Raw genomic sequence first — 6,000 nt, 5'->3', positions numbered from 1 at the left:
CAGCTTGGAGACCCACTGAAAACAACCGGGCACCAGTGGAGGGATTCTGCATTTAGTGAAAGGAAAGCCCCCTTTAACGCCTCTCTATATCCCATAATAAACATTACAATGAAGTCTAATATCAGGAAATCACAAATCTTACCTCTGGAGCCATGTATAATGGTGTACCCGTCTCTCCTCTGATCTTATTGAGCTTGGAGACTCCCGTCTCGGACAAGCCAAAATCAGCAATTCTAGCATGCCCAGCGCTGTCCAGTAGAATGTTTTCGGGTTTGAGATCTCTGCAAAGAAGAGGATTGAACAGTTAGCCCTGCATTATATTAACGAGAGAAAAGATACAAAATATATAAGGTGTGGCAATTTAATTCCCGGAATGCCCGCAGCGTAGCACTATGGTGGTACAGTGGCACAGCCATTTAGAAAAGTGTGTCACTACATTTGGGGACTACTCTGAAGGTGACAGCAGCTGCTAGTTTAAAGGTAAGCAAACTTTTTTTTTTTTTTTTTTTACAGTCCATTCTGGGAAATAAAATGGTTCTAAAGACTGAAAGTTTTTTACCTTCATGCATTCTGTACATGAAAGTAAAAACCTTCAGTGTGCAGCTCCCCCCTGCAGCCCCCCCAATACTTACCTGAGCCTGACCTCGATCCAGCGATGTACACTAGAGCAGTGGCTCTCCCGGATCTCTCTCTCCACATTGGCTCAGCCACAGCCAGGACTGAGCCACGCTGTGTGTCCCATAGCTACACAAAGGTGGCCCAGGCGCAAGCACGCACGAGTGCCCCCAGAGCAAGCAGCTTGCTCTGGATGCACTTGGCAAGGGGGAGAGGCTAGAAGCGCCGATGGGGGACCTGAGCAGAGGGGGGATCAGGGCTGCTCTGTGCACAACCATTGCACAAAGCAGGTAAGTATGATGTATTTATTATTTTAAAGAAAAAAAAGAGCCTTTAGAACCACATTAAATTGTCATACCTCCTACATCTATAAAGAATAAACATTTAGGGTGGGTGTCGGCTTCTTTTATGTCTTCCTACAGTAAGATCTCCATTCCTGGGTTCCCAGCTCCACCCACCTGCTATATTCTTTATTAGGAGCTCTCGCTCCTCTTGCTGGATTTTGTATGTATCCTACATCAAGTAGAATATGACATGAGCAGAGAGACTGCTGCAGCAGATGGAATGAGACAAATCAACAGGGAACCCTGATGGAAAATCTTCCTGATTCATCATAAAATACCAAAAGAAGTGATTGTTAATCATCTAATCCATTACTTACCTATGGATTACTTGACAACCATGCAGGTACTGCAGGCCACAAAGAATCTCTGCAGTGAGAAATCTTATGGTGTTCTTCTCAAGTGGAGCTGAAGTCTCTATCAGTTTCCGAAGATCCCCGCCTCTCAGACATTCCATGACAAAGAAGAGATGAGCCTGTGTGAAAATAAGAGATAAAGGTTACATTAGAGACAAGTAAGATTTCACTTTGTGAAGGAATATATGAAGGCACACACATCAGCAGACAGTGCAATGTGGGATATTCCTTTAAGAGGATGGGAAAACCAAACAGAAAAAATATGTAGGCGCCATGACTGGACTCTCCTTTCACAATACTAGTTTTGTCTGGCTGTTAGGGTGATCCAGTGACTTCAATACTTTGGTCACCAGACTGGAAGTCCCATGTAGATCCAGAGGCCTGTCTTCTCCTGTATTGCTAGCTGTAGGCTCATTCTGGCTCAGTGACTCCAAGTTTTGAGGGCAGAGGCAGCCAGGCAACTAGCAACTTCAAAAGTAGGTCAGAAATAGCATCCTCTCGGTAAATGGCTTCTTTAAAGAAAACCTCTACTCTGTAAAGTTTACCTAACCAACCTCCAGCTTTGTAGGAGGCACTTTAGAGTTCTGCTCTTACCTATACAGCTTCTCTGACTACAGCCAAAGGCCTCAGAGAACCTGGTGTGGGACACAAGTGAAGCTCCCTCCTACCTCCTCCAATTCAACACCCATAGGCCGAAGGACTAACTGACGGATTTGATGATCGTCATTGGGGGGAAGGGGAGATTTTTAACATTGTATACCCTTTGACTCCCAAAAAAACTTGTAATTTGAATAACTGTTTTAGGGGGTCTGGTGGAGCACAGTACATGAAAGAGATAAATAAATTGGAAAATGGAAAGACTTACCTTTGTCTGGAATGCACCAAATAGATGAATAATATACGGATTGCTCTTGTAGTTTATCATTATGTGACGCTCTTTAGAGGTAAGGCTGGGATCATCCTTAAGAAGTTTTTGCTTTTTAATTATCTTCACCGCCAGCTTCTGTCGAATGGCGGGATGTGAGGCCAACATCACTTTTCCAAAGGCCCCCTGTCCAAGTATTTTATGGAAATTAAATTTTTCCAATGATAGTTCGCATGGCTGGTCCACCAAGGCACGTCTTAATGGGACTAATGGAGATGCTGCCGCATGGCCTCTGTTTGTGGACACTGGAGTTGCCAAAGATTTCCTCCTCACATGTCCTGCCACAGATAATGGAGGAGTGACCTGGGTATGCTGATCCTTGAAGGCGGCGCCTACTTGGATCGACTGATCCTTGGTGCATGGATACACCTGTGTTTTCCTGTTCCTGGTGATCAGGATCTCCGGTTTTTCCTGCACGTTAGTGGATGTAGTCGCATTCACCAGGACTTTCTTATTCTTGGTGTATGTTGTCATATGTGTCCCCTGCTGTTTGGGGAATGTTGGCATATCTGTCCCCTGCTCCTTGGTGGATATTGGCATAGGGGTCCCCTGCACCTTGATGGAAATTGGCATAGGGGTCCCCTGCACCTTGTTGAACTTTGGTATAAGTGTCCCCTGCTCCTTGATAGAGGGAACTACCATCACTTCTAATTCCTGGCCTTTGGTTGTTGGAATCACTATCACTTGGACTTGCTGGCTCTTGGTAGATGGAAGCACTATCAGTTGTGCATCCTCCTTGTTGGTAGATGGAATCACTATCACTCGTCTTTTCTTGTTAGCGGTGGACGGAGTTACTTGTCCTTGTGTTTCCTTGTTCTCTGTGGTTTTAGCGTGAGAGGTTTTCCCAGTCTCTGTGGTGACTGGAACCACTCGGATTTTGTCATTCCCACAGATTGATGGAACCAGTTGAGTTGGACCCACTTCGTTGATGGTTGGGTCATTATATTCATCTGGGGAGAGAAAAATAAAAACGATTATTTCTATTCCTGCTATTTGCACTTCAATTACTGATGTTTCACAGAATCTGTGGACATTTAAATGCATTTCCTTTACATATGTAAGTGAATGTCATCTGTGTTATGGAGATGATCTTGTGTTGCATGTTTCTCTTTATGGGAATTCTATATAAAAATGGAGAATATGGGAGTGCTCTGCCCTGGGAGTCCATTCTCAGTGCCAGAACAAGTGTAAGTTGAAGTCCCTGTGGAATCTCTAACAACTATTCACCCCTTGATACCCAGACTTCAACCTTCTGCCCACCAAAAGGTAGAAATCCTAATGGTATGCTGAGATCTTGGTGATAAAGACCACCGACCTGCTACATTACGTATACAGGTTGTGCTTCCTGCTTAGTAGTGCTTGTGATTTAAGCCTAGTACACATGAACCGAAATTCATCCGGTCCGTATGTACTGCGTTTTGTTCAGGGAGGGTCCCAATGGAGAGATTTCCCTTCATCTGTTCTGTAAACACAGGAAGGCTTGGGAAGAAATCTCTCCAGGGTGAGCCCAGTCTTCTCCTAGACCGTTGTCACCGGAAGCCGTGTCCCCATCAGAAGATTTCCCCTCTCTTCCTGTCCTGGGGGATCTCCCATCACTTCCCATCCTGGTGACATTGGTGATCAGGACACATGGAGAGGGTGAGTCTCCCCAATGGGGAGCTAACAGGGGTCCTAACACATCCCTACTCCATGCAGTGACCCCTCTAGGTGTATATATAGCAGTGACCCCAGTGTATATAGTATATATGTGGGTGACATACATTATATTGCCCTGCAGTGCTTGTATTATATTTCTGGATTATAATTCTTACCGTTAGTGTCTTTCCTGGTTGTTGGTTGAGAAAAGGACCAAATTCTGCATTCGGCTGCCCTAATCCCCTTACTAATTGCCCTATGCACGACCCTCTGTGGGGAGGTAACCTGGGGCCGTATGGCTGGCAGTCGGACCCCTGTTGAGGGCCTCGCTCTCTCCTGTGTTGATCTCTCTTGGTTGGTGTTCGGAGGTTCAGCTGTTTTGTATTTCCTAAAAACCTGCCTAATTGCCCCAGGAGCGCCCCTCTGTGGGGAAGTAACCTGGGGCCGTAAGGCTGGCTGTTGACCCCCTGTTGAGGGCCCTGCTCTCTCCTGTCTTAATCTCTCTTGGTTGCTGTTCAGAGGTTCAGCTGGTTTGCATTTCCTAAAAACGTGCCCAATTGCCCCAGAAGCGGCCCTCTGTGTGGCAGTAACCTGGGGCCGTATGGCTGGCAGTCGGACCCCTGTTGAGGGCCTCGCTCTCTCCTGTGTTGATCTCTCTTGGTTGGTGTTCAGAGGTTCAGCTGTTTTGTATTTCCTAAAAACCTGCCTAATTGCCCCAGGAGCGCCCCTCTGTGGGGAAGTAACCTGGGGCCGTATGGCTGGCTGTCGACCCCCTGTTGAGGGCCCTGCTCTCTCCTGTCTTAATCTCTCTTGGTTGCTGTTCAGAGGTTCAGCTGGTTTGCATTTCCTAAAAACGTGCCCAATTGCCCCAGAAGCGGCCCTCTGTGGGGCAGTAACCTGGGGCCGTATGGCTGGCAGTCGGACCCCTGTTGAGGGCCTCGCTCTCTCCTGTGTTGATCTCTCTTGGTTGGTGTTCAGAGGTTCAGCTGGTTTGAATTTCCTAAAAACCTGCCTAAATTCCCCAGGAGCGATCCTCTGTGTGGCAGTAACCTGGGGCCGTATGGCTGGCAGTCGGACCCCTGTTGAGGGCCCCGCTCTCTCCTGTGTTGATCTCTCTTGGTTGGTGTTCAGAGGTTCAGCTGTTTTGTATTTCCTAAAAAGTTGCTTAACTGCTCCAGGAGCAGCCCTCTGTGGGGCTGTAACCTGGGGCCGTATGGCTGGCTGGCGGCGCTCCATTGGGAGTCCCGCTCTCTCCTGTGTTGCTCGGTTTTGAACGGTGCTTTCAGAACGATTTCGGATTGGTTGATACCTCTGCATCCTTGTATAATGCTGAAGACAGACAAAAATCGCTTCCTGCTCCTTCACTAGTCAAACACGGACTGAGCTGCAGATGCTGCACTCTTACTGAAGCCCCGCCCCCTCACTGTCGTAAGCCCCGCCCCCTCACGGTTGTAAGCCCCGCCCCCTCACTGTCGTAAGCCCAACCCCCTCACTTCCGTAAGCCCAAACCCCTCACTTCCGTAAGCCCCGCCCCTCACTGTGATGTAGAAAACGCTGGTAACCATGACAACAGCATAGTGCACTGTTCTATTTTTAGCTCTAGCTGGCAACATTCAAATCTGCAGCACAACTCACATGGAAGAAAAATATATTTTAAATATATTTAAAAAATATTCTTCCCAAATTCATTGCCATATATTTGAAATGCTACAATTTTGGCCATATTCAACATATTTCAAAATATATTTTAATAAACATATATATACTGCATGAGAATATATGAAAAATATTTTTTAAAATACATTTCTAATATACTGTATGTCTTTAAAAATACAAATCTACCTTTTTCAAATGCATTTACAAATATATGTAAATATATATGTTAAAATGACTTTTTTATATGTAAAAAAAATCTGATGAATATATTTAAAAAAACATATATTTTTAAAAAATATTTCAAATATATTTTTCTTCCATATGGGAAGCTACACAACTGCCAGTTTTTAACCCCTTAATGACTGAGGGCAAAACAAAGGTTAATTGGTAAGCACAATTTTACCTGTGTTAGTAAATGTGTATATATCATCGCAGCTACTTTGTGTATCCGGGCGGATTATACTGCGTCTTT

Source organism: Staurois parvus, unplaced genomic scaffold (assembly GCF_062004578.1).
Source record: "Staurois parvus isolate SC_StPar_1 unplaced genomic scaffold, SC_StPar_1.0 ptg000389l, whole genome shotgun sequence".
Classification (NCBI taxonomy): Eukaryota; Metazoa; Chordata; class Amphibia; order Anura; family Ranidae; genus Staurois; species Staurois parvus.
The sequence above is the reverse complement of the archived record's forward strand: the minus strand, read 5'-3'. Positions refer to the sequence as shown.